Source organism: Loxodonta africana, chromosome 8, assembly GCF_030014295.1.
Source record: "Loxodonta africana isolate mLoxAfr1 chromosome 8, mLoxAfr1.hap2, whole genome shotgun sequence".
Lineage (NCBI taxonomy): Eukaryota > Metazoa > Chordata > Mammalia > Proboscidea > Elephantidae > Loxodonta > Loxodonta africana.
The window spans coordinates 99,501,407-99,520,997 of NC_087349.1; the positions used below are offsets into that span (position 1 = coordinate 99,501,407).

The 19,591-nt window shown below is 38.6% G+C and overlaps 1 long non-coding RNA gene across 1 annotated transcript in view; it reads right to left on the reverse strand.

Annotated features, from left to right (window-relative positions):
- Positions 1-683: 683 nt before the first annotated feature.
- Positions 684-19,591, reverse strand: part of LOC135232261 (uncharacterized) — a 71,659-nt gene continuing 52,751 nt past the window's right edge. Inside the window, exon 3 of the long non-coding RNA XR_010322774.1 lies at positions 684-2,756. This is a non-coding gene — a long non-coding RNA (uncharacterized LOC135232261). The remainder of the gene's footprint in view (positions 2,757-19,591) is intronic.

The following is a 19,591-nucleotide window of genomic DNA, read 5'->3' on the forward strand; positions in this document are numbered from 1 at the left end:
TCTGATAAGAAATAAGTCTAGTATTAACTTTCTAGCTCATATACAAATTGACCCCTTCTTCCTCTATAGTCACTTTTTCACAGCTCCATCAAAATAACAGCTGAGCACATTGTTATTCTCATCCCTGAATCCATTTCTGCCTTTAAAGCAGAAATAATGTGTAATAATAATTCCAAAGTACACAGCACTTGCTATGGGTCAGGCTCTATGCTAAGTGTTTTACATACGTTAATTCACTCAATACTCATAATAACCCTATGAGAAAGCTACTTAAATGATCCTCAATTTACAGATAAGAAAACTAAGGCTGTTCCCTTCAAATAGGGCAGAGTAGACCTGTCCCATATGGTTTCCAAGGCTGTAATCTTTATGTAAGCAGGCTGCTATGTCTTCTTCTGCAGAGCAGCCGATGGGTTCAAACTTCTGGTTAGCAGCCAAGGGCTTAACCACAGTGCTGCCAGGGATCCTTAAAACTAAGACAGAGAGCTGTTAAGTAACCTCCCAGTCTGTTACAGCTAATCAATGGTGGAATTGGGATTCAAGCTATGATCATCTGACTCCAGATGTTTTCAATCATTAAATTTATTTGTCTTTATATAACCATCAATGCCCAGCATGAAGTATAAGCAAATAACTGCTGATAAAAAAATCAGAACCAATTATTCTAATTGGGGCTATCAAAACCGGGGTCATAGTAAGTGTTCTAACATAATAACATTTTAATACATTTTTCACCTGTATTAGAAAATTAAGACTCAGAGAGTTTAAGAGCATTGGCTTCTGGTAGGGTCAAGAACCAAAGTCATCTTCTGATTCCACATCTAGTGCTATGAACTCTGACAACTACTCCTCCCGTCAAGTTTTCTTGGAACAAAAGCCCATGGAATTGCAAGATCCCTTGGTCTTCTTGTGGCTGTGGCTGCAGGGGCTTCTCTCTGACCCATCCGCCAAGTCAGTCAGCCAAAGGCCTCACTCTGACCCTTTTTCCATAAAAACCGAAACCAAACCCAGTGCCGTCGAGTCGATTCCAACTCATAGCGACCCTATAGGACAGAGTAGAACTGCCCCTTAGAGTTTCCAAGAAGCACCTGGCGGGTTTGAACTGCCAACCCTTGGTTAGCAGCTGTAGCACTTAACCATTACACCACCAGGGTTTCCCCCTTTTTGCATAGCAAGGGATAAATGCAGAGGGATGCCTGTGATACCCATGAAATCAAGGCGTCCACTGGACTTACCTAAAGCCTCATCCAATGGCTTCATTTCCAAATAAAAGTAGGAAAGTTGGGTTCTATTCCTACCCCACAAATAATTTCGTATTCTTGAATCACCTCCTGTGATGGTTAAGGTTGTGTGTCATCTTGGCTGGGCCATGATCCTCAGTGGTTTGGCAGTTAAGATGTAGTTTGCTAGCTATGTGATAATGTAATCACCTCTATGATGAGATCTGTTACAAGCAGTCCAACAGCTGAGAGGGAGTTTCCTTGGAGGTATGGCCCACATCTAATTTAGGTGGATTTTCTGGCAAACCTTGCTCGCTTTGAATCCTGGAGTGGGCTCCTGTTCATCTGACCTCTGGTTCTGGGGACTTGAGCTAGCAGCTGATCTGCCAGTCTTGGGATTCGTCAGCCCCTGCAGCTACATGAGTCAGGAAACACCTCCAGCCTGTGAGCCAGAGGCCTGCTGTCTGACCTGCTGATCTTGGTTTCACCAGCCCTTGCAGCTACATGAGTCAGGAGATACCTTCACCCTGACCTAAGGGCTTGGGGCTTTCCAGCTTCTACAACCGCATGAGCTGTTTTCTTGATATAAATCTCTCTCTATATATACTCTGCACTGGTTTTGCTTCTCCAGAGAACCCAGCCTAAGACACCTCCTTTCTGAGTAAAAGCAAGGAGGGAGAAAAATCAGGGTTGGCTCTTTGACCTCCAATCCCATTTTACAAGAGCAGGGAACTGAACAACCTAGGTTTCTCAGGCAGGCTTGAGCCCAGGTAATGAGGTGTTCTTTTCCTGAAGTTTACCAAGGTAATTTCTGTTGACTCCTTTTACTTTTTAACTTTAATAGCAAACAAATCTCATAAGGACTAGTATTAAGATATAACTTTTAAAAAATGCTTTAAATATAATAACACAATCGAGGGTCCTCAACAGATAAAGTGGAAGGAGTTTTGATTTATGAAGAAGAGACAAGTGTTCTCAGCCGGCTTTCTGTGATTTTTGCCAATTCACATCATCTTACCATTCTCACTTTTACCAGTGAAATTACCCATTGTACCTTACAGGGCTTTTATGATATGAGGTAATGCATTTTGTTAGCATTATTTATTTTTTAAATCCTTTCACACATGCTTAGGTTTTCCCTCTCCCTTGCTACCCTTTATTCTCAATCACCTTTGGTAAAATGCTCCATTTTTTTCTTCACTCTATCCTCCTTAGGAAACAACAAAAGCTTAATTCGCAATTTTTGTAAAGAAGAGAAAAAACAACTCTGAGGGATTTTATGAAGTGGCTTTCTAATGCAAGCACAGGACTCCAGTTTGAGTCTTTGTTTAGAGAGCAGTTTTTCAAAAGCTGTTTCTCCACAGACGGCCCTCTGGTTATTTACAGGCCTCTGCGGAGAGACAGTCATCTGTTGTGGCTCTTCCAGACAAGCAACTCCATTTGTGCTCTCCAAGTTGATTTCAGGGAAGGAGAACTGGATTGTAGCTCAGTGTTTTCTTTTCAGTCTCAGTTCCTTACAGTACCATCATGTGCAGTCTAATAATAAAAAAGGATAAATTATTAGCTGTTAAATGTTAATTGTAGAAGAGCTAGAAAACATCTAAGCAAAAAAAATTAATTACCTAAAGTCTACCATGATTATGTCAGTGACTATCCTCTAAGATAGTCTTCTGTGTAATAGTACACAAAAGTCTTTACAACTACGTTATATTGTTATTGTTAGTGGCCATCGCGTTAGCTCCAAACCCATGTCTAACAGAACAAAACGTTGTCCGATCCTATGTCATCTCCATGATCGTCAATATGTTTGAGTTTATTGTTGTGGCTGTTGTGTCAATCCATTTCATTGGGGGTTTTCCCTCATTTTCAATGACCTTCTATTTTACCAAACATGATGTCCTTTTCTAGCTATTAATCTTTTGCCCTATGGATCATAACAGAATATTGTCTGATATGTTACGTGTCATATTACATTAGATTACATTTTGTGTGTTTTACAAATATGAAAACATATTACCTATCCTATTTTGCAGTCTTTTTCTTTTTATTTAAGAACACATTACATGTTCCCCAACCCAAGTGTCCATAAACAGGAGAATGGCTGAATCTAAGTGGTAGAGGCATGTGGGTGTTCTCAGTACAGTTCATCCAACTTTTCTGTAGGTTTGAAATTTTTCATAGTAAAATCCTGGCTTGTAAAAAAACACATGATATGTTCCCAAATCAAATATGCTTCCCCAACATTTTAAAGGGCTGATTAAATCTACAACATCAATAGAATGGAATACAGTTCAATCACTGTTAAATGTTTAAAATGTTTAGGTTGTTTAAAATTCTACAGTACTACAATTATCCTTATACTGAGATATTTAGATACTTGTCTTATTAGATCCTTAGAATAAATTCCTATGAGCATAATTGCTGAGTCAAGGGATAAAGACTTATGGATTTTTGTTCCTATGGCACTGTTTTGCTCCAAAAGATTTGGAATAATTTTCTTTCTTACTAACAGTGTTCAACAATACCTATTCCCTCACATTTCCATGAATATTGAGTTTTGTTCTTTTTCAACTGTGCCAATCAGTTTGATACTTTAGTAGAATATTCTCACATTTTATTTTTTGGTTTTCTCCCTTAGCACTTCAGGAGCATGGAAAAAAAGATTTAGAAGACAGAATTCTCAATGCTCACTGTTGAAATAACAACTTGAATCTCAGCGATCCAAACTGCAATATGTCTCCAGCCCATATTTATGGTTTGAAATTGAGTTAGTGGGGAATCAAAGATGACCTGACTGAAAGCAAAAATAAGTTTCTAGCTATTCTATCTAGTCTTTTCTCTCCGTGAACATCCAAAAAATGTACATAAAATATAAGAACACAGAAAATATTTACCCTTCATGCCAAGACATCACTATGCTTTGAAAATCATAATTTGGGAGTTGCAGATACTAGCATCTTTGGGTTATCACCAAGCTGCATAAAAACCCATTGAATGCCAAGGGTGGGCTTCTCATATTTAAATGATGATGAAAAGCCCATACAGTCTGTGAAGCAGCTCAGAGTGGCAGAAGGGACAGCACCCAAACACAACAATCACTTGGCAACTGTTCTTGTCCAGCTTATTGCGGTAAAGATCACAGTACCATTTTATCCCTTTCTCTTGGCTCTTTTAGCATCGGATAAAACCACGGAAGCCACTCAGCAGAAAAACACTCCAGCTCACGGGCCTGGAGGACAATTTCCCTTTCCCAGCAGCAGCACAGGGCCCTGCCCTGGACTGTCCAGATGACAGTTATAGCAGCATCGAACTTCTTGAGTAGTTTATATTTTGATGGCCTGTCTAAGCCAAATAACAATGCAGCATTACTCAATCTAAAAGTGTGGGATTTAAACTTTACATCCACCTCTTGTTTGGTTTTAATTTGAATATGTGTTGTTGTAGTTGTTGTTAGGTGCCATTGAGTTGGTTCTGACTCATAGCAACCCTGCATACAACAGAATGAACCAGTGCCCGGTCTTGCACCATCCTCACGATCACTCTATTTTGAGCCCATTGTTGCAGCCACAGTGTCAATTCATCTCAATGAGGGTCTTCTTTTTTGCTGACCATCTACTTTACTAAGCATGAGGTCTTTCTCCAGGGATGGCTCCTTCCTGAGAACATGTCCAAAGTAAGTGAGATGAATGAAGTCTCGCCATCCTTGCTTCTTCTTCTTTTTTTTATTGTACATTAGGTGAAAGTTTACAGAGCAAATTAGATTCTCATTCATTAGTTTGTACATAAAGTATTTCATGGGTTTGGTTCCATTCCCCAGGGCTGGATTACCCAATAAGCAAGGTACGCACAGGCCCAATCGTGCCTTCCCACCAATCTGCAGTGTACAGTTTCACTTGTTCCTCACCACGTCAAAGATGTGGTGAAACCCATGTGAAATTGCTCACCACAGATTAACAAGTAAATACTATTAAGCCTGCTTGTATTTTGCTCAATGCAAGCTGATGTCCACCATGCTTGCTGCTTACTCTGCCCCTGTTCCCCACAATGAGTCAGTACTCTCCTCATTTCTGCACCAGGCTCCCCATTACATTTCTTCCTGATTTTCTACCCCTTCCTCCCTTCTCATCTTTGCTTTTAGGAAAATATTCCCCCTTTCAGTCTATTATAATTGATTCCTCTAAGGAGTACGTTCCTCTTGGGTGTCGTTTATTTTATGGGCTCGTCTGGAGTTTGCTGGAAGGTTGTCTCTGGGAATGGTTTTAGTTCCAGGTCAGAAGCATGCCTTACGGCCATTGTCTCAGGGGTTCCCCCATCTCTGTCAGGCCAGTAAGTCTGGTCATTTTGTGAATTTGATTTTTTGTTCCACATTTTTCTACTGCTCTGTCCGGGACCCTCTGTTGTGATCCCAGTCAGAACTGTCGGTAGTGGTAGCTGAGCACCATCTAGTTCTTCTGATCTCAGGTTTGTGTAGGCAGTGGTTCATGTGGTTCATTAGTCCTTTGGACTCATTGCTCTCTTGAGTCTTTGGTTTTCTTCAGTCTCCTTTGCTCCCTGTGAGAAGAGGCCAATAGTTGTATCTTAAATGGCCACTTATAAGTTTTTAAGACCCCAGACACTACTTATCAAAGTACGATGCAGAATATTGTCTTTATGAACTATGTTGTGCCAATTGATGTAGATATCCCCTGAGCCATTCTTGCTTCTAAGGAACATTCTGGCTGTACTTCTTTCAAGGCAGATTTGTTCATTCTTCTGGAAGTCCATGGTATATTCAATATTCTTTACCAACAGCATAGTTCAAAGGCAACAATTCTTCTTTGGTCTTCCTTATTCATTTTCTAGCTTTCACATGAATGAAGTGATTGAAAATACCATGGTTTGGGTCAGGCACACTTTAGTCCTCAAAATGACATCTTCGCTTTTTAACAGTTTTAGGAGTTTTTTCTGAATATTTGCCCAATGCAATGCATCATTTGATTTCTCGATTGCTGCTTCCATGGACGTTAATTATGGATTCAAGTAAAATGAAATCCTTGATGACTTCAATCTTTTCTCTGTTTATCATGATTTGGCTTAATGGTCCATTTGAGAGAATTTTTGTTCTCTTTATGCTGAGGTGTAATCCATACTGAAGGCTATAGTCTTTGATCTTCATCAGTAAGTGCTTCAAGTCCTCATCGCTTTCAGAAAGCAAGGTTGTGTCATCTGTACATCACAGGTTGTTAATGAGTCTTCCTCCAGTTCTGACACCAGGCTCTTTTTCACATAGTTCAGCTTCTTGGATTATTTGCTCAGCATATAGATTGAATAAGTATAGTGAAAGGATTCAACCCTGACACATACCTTTCCTGATTTTAAGCCATTTAGTATCCCCTTGTTCTGTTCTAACAACTGCCTCTTGGTCTTGTACAGGTTCCACACAAACACAATTAAGTGTTCTGGAGTTACCATTCTTTGTAATGTTATTCATAATTTGTTATGGTCGACACAGTCGAATGACTTGCATAGTCAATAAAACACAGGTAAACATCTTTGAAGACAAAGGACATCTAAAAAGTCAACAACAATGACTATGTGGGTGTATTTTCAGGTTTTACCAAGGGATTTTTCTTAACCATGACTGGAAACTCAGAAGCTATTAAAAATTACATAAAAAGATATATTTTAGCCTTTAAAATTAAAATCATATGGCAATAAAACCAAAGATGATTTTTTAAAAAAATAGTCATGTGATGATAGATCAAGGATTAATGTTTACAATGAAAAAATTAGCATGGTAGCACAGTGGTTAAGAAAGTGGCTGCTAACCAGAAGGTCAGCAGTTCAAATCTAACAGCCTCTCCTCGGAAACCCTATAGAACAGTTCTACTCTGTGCTTTACGGTCACTATAAGTTGGAATTTGCTCTATGACAATGAGTTTGATTCTTTGGGTTCTTAATAGTAGACAGGAAACCCTGGTGGCGTAGTCATTAAGAGCTACTGCTGCTAACCAAAAGGTCGGCAGTTCGAACCCACCAGGTGCTCCTTAGAAACTTTGTGGGGCAGTTCTACTCTGTCCTATAGGATTGTTATGAATCAGAATCAACTTGACACCCATGGGTATTACTAGACAAGAAAAGAAAATAAGCAAAAGATTTGAACATGCAACTCACAGAAGTACAAATGACTAAGAGTCATGTGAAAACTATAAAATTCCCAGTAATATGAAAATGCATATTAAAGTAATAATCCAATCACTTTTCTCTAAACAGAAGGGGAAAAAACCAAAAACCCTTATTCTCAATGCTAGCATGGATGTGGGAAGATGCACACTCTCATACATTGCTGATGGTGATAGGAATTGCTGCAATCTTTTTAGAAACAAATCATGCAATAACTACCAAAATGAGATTTGTATATACACTGTATTTAAAATTTTTTAATTGTAGCTTCCTATATATAAGTATATAATGTGCATTTGTTTATATTTACAATGTGCATTTTTAAAAATAAACCACATGGCAAAGCAAAACTTTTATTTACATACACATTTTGTGATAGACATACTGATTTGGTACTCAAAATCCATGTCATTAGCCTTACAGTGTGACTTCTGGTTCTGCAAATTCTGGAAACTTAAAAAAATATATCTTCCAGTATACTTTTTATCTAGAATTCTGCATCTGACTTAGGTTTGGCCAATCAAATGCACTCGTATGAAATTTAGAAAGCAGGAGTGAGTCTTCTCTTAAGGACTTAAAGGTTTTCTATTTTTTTTAGTTTTCAATATTTTGCATATTATACGTCTAGATCTCTCTCTCCTCTCTGTTTTTCTTTGTTTCTTTCTTTTTGGCATTTATCTTGCTTGGTTTTCTCTGAGATTCTTGGATCTGTGGTTTGATGTCTGCTATTAATTCTGGAAAATTTTTTGCCATTGTCTCTTCAAATATTTCTTCTGTGCTGTTCTTTTGTCTTCTGGAAATCTAATTACACATACGTTAGATCATTTGATACTTTCACATACCTCTTGAATGTTCTGTTCTGATCTTTTCACTTTTTTTTTCCTTTCTGTTTTCTTTCCTTAGCTACTGATTAGCCCATTGAAGGCATTCGTTATCTCTCTTATTGTGTTTCTCATTTCTAATATTTCCATGTGATTCTTTTTTACAGTTTCATGTCTTTATTGAGATTACCCAAATGATCACTCATATCATCTACCTGTTCCACTGAAGAGTTAACACATTATTCTTATTTTAAAATTTCTATCTGATGATTACAATATCTGTGTCATATCCAAGTCTGATTCTCTTGAATGTTTTCTCTCTTGAACATCTGTTGTTATTTTCTTGCTTTTTTGTATGCCTTATAATTTTTTTATTATTGTTAAAAGCCGGACATCTTATGCAGGACAATGGAGACTGAGGTAAATAGTTTTTTTATGTCTCTAAATGTACATGCTTTTTTTTGTACTAGGCATTTAATGTAGGTATTGAGTCAGTTTAGTCATGAGTTGAGCTTGGTTTAGTTTTTGATGCTTCTATAGTTACCCTCAGTGCACCACTGGCTTCAAATTTCCCTAGTGTTAATTTGTGTTGAGGGTGGAGACTGATTTGCTGGGGGTGGGGGTACATGGGGTAAGGGACCTACTTTTACCCTAAGTAACACGGCTTTGTCTTTGGCTCCAGAGAAATAACCCTTGGAATAATTGGGGTGCCTTGGTCTGGAACTTCCAGGCCACACCTGAGAATTTGTGCTGGCAAGTGGGAGCTGGCAAGACCAGAAAAAACTCACCTGGGAGGCTGATATCAACTAGCCTCAGTAGGCATGATTTAGCCTATCCTTGTTTGTGCTTGTAGGAATGGTCAATAAAAGCCCTAAACACCGGGGCTCAGAGAGCTTCCTGGTTGGCAAGAACATCTGTGGTAGTACTTCCCTTGTGACACAGAAGCTCTATGTTGGGAACCCTCCCAAACCTTGCCATGTATCTCTTCATTTATTTCCTTTTTTGGCTATAATAAATCTGTAGTCATAAGTATGGTATAGTCTCCATGAGTTCTGTGAGCTGTTCCAGTGAATTATCAAACCCAAAAGGGCTGTAAGAGCCAGTAGGTCAGAAAGTAAGAGTGTAGTATGACTTTCAAGCTTGCAGCTGACATCCTGAAGGAGTAGTGCAAAATCAGCCCCTAATTGGTTGTCAGCAGGCCAGAAGGTTAGAGTGCCATGTGAAATTCCGTAACTTGTCGCTGGCATCTACCTATTTGGCAGTCCAAAAGATAATGTCCTTTTAACTTGTGAGCTCTGACCTACCTCTGGGTTGCTAAGGACAGGGAGAGAGATATAATGCCACATGGGCAGCTGGCGATGAAGAAGGAGAAGTTGAAAAGTGGGGACTGGATCAATGTCCACATTTTTTGGATTGGATTCATGCTTATCTTTACCATACAGGATTTTTCTCAACGTCTGGTCCACTCTCTGTTTTACGTCTTCCCATTGCATCTATGCCTCAGAGAGGATCAATCTCTATGCTTTCGCGCTGTCCTAGCAGTAAGATGCTGTCGCTTGTTAGTTAATGCTTGCACACCTGGTGGTGAGGGGTGGTAAGTTGGGGGGCATTCTCTATTGTTCTAATTCAGGTTTGGATTTTGATAAGCACTGTGTCCCTGGGTCTTGGTGATGGAGCCATGTCAGTGATTCTGCCCCATTTCTAAACTGTAGGAGACTGTTATCGGTCTGGTCCCGGGATGCACTCTTGCCCCTTTCTGAGAGATGGAAGTTTTTCCTGTTTCTTGTCCCCTCCTCCCAGCTGCAGTGGGTCTTCACCAGTGTCCTAAGTACAACAGAGTTTGCTGCCCTTCCTCAATGTCTTAAGGCTTTCGTTCCATAATGGAGATAAGGGAGAATAATCCTGACAAGGTCTCATACTACTCTTTCAGCAGCTGCTATTCCCCTCATCCAGGCCTACATTATGAGGAAGCTTTCTCAGGAATGTCAGCCTATTCTCAAACTTCCTTGACAGTGCAAATTCCCCTCAAGTCTTCAGCTCCCAGGCATTCTATGTTTTCACACTAGCCCACACTTGGCCTTTGGCAAGTCATTAAAACTTTTCACTGAATTCTTCTTACCAGCTTGTATGGCATCTAGCATACATCTGGCATTTCCTCCAGGCCCACAGATGTCGGGCTAATTGGCTGCCCTGTGACATCAGCTCTTCGATATGTCCATAAAAAGTCATGAATTTGTCCGTTGTATATCCTAAGCAGAAATCAGAAGCTATCCCATAGAATTAAAAACGCCTTTGCATGAGAATGTTTACTGAAGATTTGTTAACAGAGGCACACATTCTAATATATTAAAATTTTGCATGAGAATGTTTACTGAAGATTTGTTAACAGAGGTACACATTCTAATATATTAGAGCTATGCTATTAGAGTAGGAGGGATTTTCATGAGTTGTTATTAGAGTAAGAAAAGCAAGGCACAAAAACCTGTATACAATATGATCTAATTTTTATAAAATAACAAAAACCTGTATCTGTTTATTTATATGTCTATGTATGATTATGAAAACCCTGGTGGTGTAGTGGTTAAGGGCTATGGCTAGTAACCAAAAGGTGGGCAGTTCAAATCCACCAGACACTGTTGGAAACTCTATGGAGCAGCTCTACTTTGTCCTATAGGGTCACTATGAGTCGCAATCAACTTGACAGCAATGGGTTTATGCATGATTATAAGGATAAGTGGATGCATACTAGGTTGCGGCCATAATGCCTAGGGAAAGGGAACAGCTGACATGGGTTGAAGGAAAAGAGTGAAGAAAGTCAGGCAAAAATGGAAAAGGAAAAGCATATTCAACTAAAAATGAAGCATGCAAGTTATGATCAAATGTACAGAGTTATTTAAAACTAGATACATGTCAAAATATATATGTAAATAATTTAAAAATAAACTAGCAAGATATGTAAATGAAATGATAATCAGAACAGAACCACTTCTTAAAAATGCTTCACTAAGAAATGCATATTTCAATGGCAAATAAATGAAGCTGGTAACAACATGGGTATTGGGGGCCAAAGAGCACCTTAACTACATAAAGCCAGCCCCCATACTGAGAAGAATTAATACTCAGACCTCCCAGGCCTCAATTTCTCCAAATGTAATCTCTGTAAAGCCAGGTTACTTAGAAAATTAAACTAGGATATGAATAAAAATTTCAAATACAGAGCCTGCCTAGATAGGGGAAAATAGCCTTTCGATACCTAATAGAATTTTTATTTCATGTATTTGAATAGATGGCTTTATTTTTTAAGAAATATTATCTTTGCTTGAGGAAGATACAAACACAGAAAATAACTTCCCATAAGTTTCTTGTGATTGGCTTAAAATGTTAAAGGGCACAATTTTAACTGTCATCTTTGTATACAATTAGAACATTAGCATTCAGCCCCCCTTCTTGGCATTAAGAGTATCCTTGAGGTACCATACACGAATTCAAGTGGTAAAATGCCTCCCTGAAGTGCTGAACATAAAACATGAGAGCCTCAGATACTTTGAAAATAGGATAAGAGACTAAACACCTTCTAAAAGAAAAATATCCCTTGAGACAACTTTCCAAATCTTCAAATTCCTTCAACACAGAAATATGCCAACTCATATTCACAGCAGAGCTGTTGTGAGCTAAAGGGTTAAGAGCTTCATAGGATACGGTGGACCTGAGTTTGTTATTAATGGCTGGTCACATGGCCTTTGGCAGTCCAAGTGGTAACATTGGCTTCCAGGAGGGAGGATGTTTTGGAAAATGATAATGTAAGTGACTATCTGTTCCTGTCCACCCCATGTTGGCAGAGCCTCCCACCCTACTGTCTGTTTCCTTTGGTTTGGTTTAACCTATTTTTCGCTATCATCAGTTCAAGTTCTTTCCTGGACTCTGGGAAGGGAGTTTCATTCTTTGCTAAGGATCATATGAGATTTTATTGCAAAACCTCAAACCATATTAAATTTGATTGTTCTGAAATATGTCATGACTTTGAGTCCCAGGGATCTGCTTAAATGTTGCCTCTTGGTCCAAAATGTTCCTTAAAGGAAGTAGACAATTTTTCAACCCTCAAATTGCCAAACCCAAGTGGATGGGTCTTCATGAAGGGGCTGCTGTTTAAATCTCCTTTTGTTAGTTCTACGATTTGTGTTAGTCACAGATTCAGTCTTCGAGTGTGATATTTCTAACAATTCAGAGAATCAAATCTGGGAATGCAAGATGGAAATTTTGATATTTATAATGCCTTATAAAAATTACTATTTCCTTATTGCCAAGGATATGGGGGGGGTGGGGAGAATCCATGAGACCAGTATTTAATTGATTATTTGTCCAATTTCCACTCACCAATTAATGACAACCTATTTTTTTTTTTTTATACTGCTACTATTATCATGATGTAGTGGAAAGGGCACAATCACACCTAGCTACAAGCCACATCACCAGGAACTAACAATCAGGTTCTAAAAACAGTTTCTTTCCCCACCAGTGCCATTTTGCTTCTTTGTTAAAACCCAAACCAAGCCTATCGCCATCGTGCCAATTCCAACTCATAGTGACTCTATGGGACAGAGTAGAGCTGCCCCATAGGATTTCCAAGGAGCGGCTGGTGGATTCGAGTGCTCACCTTTTGGCTAGCAGCTGAGCTCCTAAGCACTGTGGCATTATATATTAGTAACAACAAGACATCCCTATCCTCAGTCACCCTCCAACTGTGTAGCACATGCACAGTCACCTCCAGTATTACAAGCACTAAGGAGAATTGAAAATGACAGGCCTAGCCAAGAACTGGAAACCCTGGTGGCATAGTGGTTAAGTGCTACTGCTACGGCTGTTAACCAAGAGGTCAGCAGTTCGAATCTACCAGGCGCTCTTTGGAAACTCTATGGGGCAGTTCTACCCTGTCCTGTAGGGTCACTATGAGTTGGAATCGACTCAACGGCAGTGAGTTTGGTTTTGGTTTTTTTAGCCAAGAACTACCATACTTGGGCACGTTACTTTACTTTACTTCCCTGGAACCTCAGGTTCTGTAGCTGTGAAGCGGAGATGCTATCTATCATTCAAGGTTGAAAAGATTGGGAATAATCAATCAGTAATAATGTGATGTGTGTCTGAGGGTACGAAATCTCAACTTGAATCTGAGATTTACACATATATGTGGTTGTTCCTGATCAACCCCCCTAGAAGCCCATTGGAAGAGGACATGGCATCTTTAAAAAATGATTCTAAAAGGAAGCTCAAAGTCCAGTGAGGCAGCCTTAGACACCATACTATTCTCAGAATCAGTCAGAATCTGTGAGATCTGGTCTTACCTAGTTCCCATACTGTACTCATATCTTAAGAACCTCAGAGAGATGAACAGAGAAATTCCAAAATGAAACACTGAATGACAATAGGACACAAGCTTCTCTGTTGGTGGCCAATATACCTTGTAGCAGATAGGTGTATTCAACACCTGAAATACATGAGAGCTTTGTATCCACCAGGGAAGTAGTGCACATATGAAGAAGGCTGTTCCTGAGTGCACTTGAGGCATCCCTGAGGACTTCCCAAAGTACTTGCCAGATAATTGGGATAGCATTGAAGTCCTGTGTTAGAGCAGTAAGGGCATTAGCCAGTGAACTGTGGGTTATTGCTGTTTAATATGACCTAATTTATTTTTATACCCATTGACTAAAAACCTAAAGTTTCATTATATGTGTCATACATACAATGTAATGCCTGGAACATAGCTCATGGTATAAAAATGTACTAATTAATGTAATACGTGTTTCATAGATTAATTGAGAATATTCAATTCTGCTATGGAACACAAGAAAAACAAATAAGATAAATAAAACACAAGAGCTGTGTTAAACCAAAAAAACCCCACCATTGCTGTTGAGTTGATTCTGACTCATAGCAACTCTATGAGACAGAGTAGAACTGCCCCACAGGGTTTCCAAGGAGTGACTGGTGGATTTAAACTGCCAACCTTTTGGTTAGGAGCCAAGCTCCTAGTAGCTTTTAAGGCATATGTGAAAGTCATATGTTACATTAAAGTAGCTTCTAAGACATGGGCAGAAATCCTTAGATGGGTTAACCTAGATAAGCAAGTTATTAACCTATGAGACCATAGATAAAGTAAGTAGTGCATATGTGTGCTGAAAACAGGTAGAAAAGGATGGAAGGACCAAGAGGCATCTATTCATGATACACTAATACATGGGATTTATTAAGACAGTATTCATGACACCTCATATTGACCACGCTTTAGTGACATCCATTCTGACTTCATCTTTCTGTCTGAGAAGTGCAAATAAAATTTGTAGCTGTTCACCAGGCTGATTGTTGAACTAATTATGGCCAGTACTTGTCCCTATATCTCTTCAGTAGAGCAACTATGTATATTGTTAACTCTAGGAAGCTTCCATTTGCTGATCCCCCTTCACTCTGGCGCCCATAACCCCGTGAATGACAAGGAACGTTAATTTAGTAGAAAGAGAAGCAGGCCATATGAACATTGGTTAATGGAGGATCCAGGTAATGTGGCCCTTTGTCCTACTTGCACCTTATCCTAAGTGTGTTAATCTATCCATTTTTTCTCCTTGCTTCTTACCATATGCTTAAAATTGATTTAATAATCTGTATGATTTAACCATCTTAATTTGGTCTGTGAGCCTCTCTGGGCCAGCTTGTCCATTGAGTATAATTGGAGACTACCATTATATCAAAAAAAATTTCCATGTGAAAATTAAGACTCCTAATACCCCTGGTGGCACAGTGGTTAAGAGATCAGCTGCTAACCAAAAGGTCAGAAGTTTGAATCCACCAGCCACTCCTTGGAAACCCTATGGGGCAGTTCTACTCTGTCCTATCTGGTCACTATGAGTCAGAATTGACTCAATTACAATGGGAATATGCTTATATATCTATGAAGCAGGGCTTTAACTACTAGATTAGAGAATGGGCTATAAGGAACAAAAATCACAAAACATTCCGAGGTGATATCTTCGCAGTTGAGAAAGGACAACGTGTATGATGGTAAGCAGGGTAGGATCAGAGGTGCTTGTTTTTGCACACAATTGTGAGTGTGTGCTGATAGAAGAGATCTGGGAAAAGCCTGAGAATGGGCTCGTTTCAGAAAAAGTTAATAGCCCAAATCCTCTGAATTCCTCACTCAGTCACTCTCCCCCCTCAGTCGAAGGCAAACATTAAAAAACAAAAACCTGTTGCCTCAAGTCAATTCTGACTCATGGTGACCCCATGTGTGTAGAGTAGAACTGTGCTCCACAGGGTTTTCAAAGGCTGATTTTTCAGAAGTAGCTCACCAGGCCTTTCTTCTGAGACACCTCTGGGTAGACTCAAACTGCCAACCTCCTTGTTAGCAGCTGAGCATGTTAACTGCACCATGCAGTTTAAAAGAGGTACCCAGATGTGTCAGTCTAATAATACATTAGGATAGACAATAAAGATTAAAACTTACACTAAAGAAATGAATACAGTTTTTGAAATGAGGTAGTCCATCTATTAACCGCCCCCAAAAAAACCCAGTGCCCTTGATGAATTTATTATATTTTCAGGCTCCATTTGGTGTTCTTATCTCCAATCAATAAAGTAATCCTTCTAAAAATTTTTTTATCGAGATGAAATTTGCATAAAATAAAATGGATCATTTTAAAGTGTACAATTCAGGGGTCGTTAATACATTCACATTGTTGTGCAACCACTACTTCTATTTGTTCCAAAACATTTTCATTACCCCAAAGAAACCCCTATACCTAGGTGGTGCAAATGGTTAAGCACTTGACTACTAGGTGAAAGGTTGGTGGTTCCAACAAATCCAGAGGCACTTCAGAAGACAGACCTGGTGATCTGCTTCTGAAAAAATCACAGCCTTGAAAACCCTTTGCAGCAATTCTATTATACACACATGGGGTCCCATGAGTCAGAATCAACTTGATGGAAACTAACAACAATGCCCATTATAAAGTCATTTCCCTTTCCTTTATTCCCACTGTTCCTGCTTTCTGTTTCTAACCTGCTTTCTGTCTCTATGGATTTACCTATTCTGGATATGTCACATAAATGAAATCACAACAATATATGACTGCTCATGTCTGGCTTCTTCCACTTCGCATAATGTTTTGGAAGCTCATCCATGTTTTAGCACATATCATCAGTATTCGCCCCTTTTATGGCTGAATAACATTCCACTGTATGTATATACCACAATATGTTTATTTACTCATCCATTGCTGGAAATTTGGATGGTTCCCATTTTTTGCTTATTATAGATAGTGCTGCTGTGGACATTCATGTACAAGTCTTTGTCTGAGTACTTGTTGTCAATGCTTTTGGATATATAGCAAGAAGTGGAACCGCCAGGGCCATATGGTAATTCTGTATTTAACTTTTTGAGGAACTGCCAAAGTGTTTTCCACAGTAGCTGCACCATTTTTGATTCCAACCAGAAAGGCACATCCTAGCCAACACATTATTGTTTTTTAATAGCATCCTAATGCATGTGAAGTAGTATCTCTTTGTGGCTTTGATTTGGCAATTCCCTAATGACAATTCTCTAATGACTAGTGATGTCACACATCTTTTTGGGTGCTTATTGACCATCTGTATATGTTCTTTAGAGAAATTTAGAAGATTCTTTGTAGGCTGTTTGATTATAATGTGAATCTCTTTGAGTTTACTCAAACTGGATTTCGTTGAGCTTTTGGATGTGTAGATTCATGTCTTTCATCAAATTTGGGAAGTTTTCAGCCATTATTTGTTCAAATACTCTTCCTGCCCTTTTCTGTCTCTCTTTCTCTCTGGGATGTCTATAATTCATATGTTGGTCTACTTGATAGTGTCCCACAGGTCCCTCAGACTCTGTTCATTTATCTTAATTCTTTTTTCTTTCTGCTCCTTAGACTGGATGATTTCAATTAGCCTATCTTCAGGTTTGCTGATTCTTTCTTCTGCCTGTTCCTGTCTGCTACTGAATGCCAGTAGTAATTTTGTTTTGTTTTGTTTCATTTACTGAAATTTTCAGCTCCAGAATTTCTATTTGGTACCTTTTTATAATTTCTATCTTTTTATTAATATTCTCTATTTGTTCATACATAATTCCTCTGGTCTCCTTTAGTTCTTTGTCCATAGTGTTCTCTAGCTCTTTGAGCTTATTTAAGACAGTTGATTTAAAGTCTTTGTCTAGAAAGCCCAATATCTAGACTTACTCAGAATTTCATTTTATCTTGTGACCGAGCCATGCACTTCTCTTTCTTTGTATGCCTTCTAATTTTTTTTTTGTTGAAGACTGGACATTTGTATACGATAATGTGGTAACTCTGTAGTCAGATTCTCCTCCAGCCCCAGGGTTTGCTATTATTGCTTGTTGAAGTCTGCAGTCATCCAGTTGTTTAATGATTAGTTTAGTTTTTGAAAAGACTGTATTCCTTGGTGTGTTGGCCACTGAAGTTCTTGTTCCAGTATCTTAGCAGCCAGCAGTTACCCGATAGATTTCCTTAAATGCCAAAATTAAGCAGCATCTTCCTTCATTAAGCACTCCTCTGGTTACTCTAAGTTCCAGAGTTTTAAAAAGTTGATTATGTCAGTTAAATGGTTGTTTTAGTGGAGGGACTGATTCTTGGAACTCCCCACTCCTTGATTTTTCATGATGTCACATTCCTATAAAATAATTCTTATTTATCAGCTTCTATTTGAATTCTGGTAGGCTTCTTTTACTCTTTTTCCTTAGCCCGTCACCTGGTATCATCATGTCACAGGCTCCTCCATTAGCCCATCGTTGTATTTTTTATAGCAAAACTGTAGTTACCTACTTATAACTTAACCTTTAACACAATTAAAAAAAAAAAAGACAAATTAGTTTTAAAAGTTGGGATTTCTTGCTTTGTCAGAAACGGCTTCCTAAATCCTGATTAAATAACCTGTTCATATAGCCAACAACAGTTGCTATGAGCAAGGGACTATAATGAATGCTTAAGATAATTTCTCCTTTTTGAAATACAGTTCTTTTTTGGCTTTTATGATATGTTGACTTTGGATCCAGCTCTGCTCTTCTCCCTAAGACAAATTTTTTTTTTAATTTTTAATTTCATTTATAACAATAATAACAATAGAAGATACATCAGTTAAGAATTATTTTAGGTTACAAAAGAGACCTGTTAACACAAAAATGACTTAAACACACAAAGGTTTACATTTTTCATGCATAATGAGAAGTCTGGTATGGTTTGAACATGTATCCTGGCATGGTTCAATGACTCAAGGATATCAAGAGTCAAGAGCTCTTCTCTTGATCTTTTCCTCATTGCCCAAGATGGCTCTGGCAGCTCCAGCCATCATGTCTTTATTCCAGGAAAGGAGGAGGGGGAAAAGGCAAAGGAAAAAGCAACCCAACTAGCTAAATAATTGTTTTTTAAAGAACTTCTTTAGTAATCGCATCCAGCAACTTCCATTTATAGATCATTGGCCAGTCACATCTATAATGGAGGTTTGGAAATGTTTTTGTTTTGTTTTTTTGGTTGAGAACATTGCCACTTCTAACAACACAGTGCTTCTCCTATTAAACAAGAACAGGAGAATGGCACCTGGGGACACGACTGGTACACAATTAGTTGCTAACATTTATACAGCATATACTATGTGCCAGGTACTATTCTAAGTACTTTGCTTGCATTAACCCATTTAATCATCACAACAATCCTAGGCAATAGGGGCTTTTATTATCTCCAGATGAGGAAGCTGAGACGAACAGAGGATAGTAACTTTCCCAATGTCATAGACTTACTAAATGCCAGAGCCAGGAATGGAACCTAGTTGCACTCTAGATCTCATGTTCTAAACCATTCTGCTAGAGTGCTTTCCATTAACAGAAGACAGATCCCAAGTTTATACCTACCTGTTTCACTCCTCTCCTTTCATAGTCATCTGTTAACTTTTTGATGTCACCTTAAACACAATAAGGTTAAAACTAAGTTTTATAGCTAGTTCCTTAACTGGCTTCCTACATCTGTAACTTCTATTGCTATTCTACTTATCATTAAGGGTTTCTGCTCACAATGTCTGCAAGAAACAGAAAATCCATTTTAATGGAATAATGTACAGGAATAATAAATTTCTGTTGTTTTAAGCCACCCAGTTTGTGGTCATTTGTTACGGCAGCTCTAGGAAATGAACACCGATTCTTTATTAAATTCTTACTGAAAATAATTTGCCATCGACTATTTTTTAAATTTCCATTCCTAGTTTATCTGATTTCAGAAGACCTTCATGTTGCAAAAGAGAATGAAGGAGCTGAAAGAACTTATATTTCAAATTTAATAAGAGCTCTCTTGACATCAAAAATCTAAACTTTAATTCCTG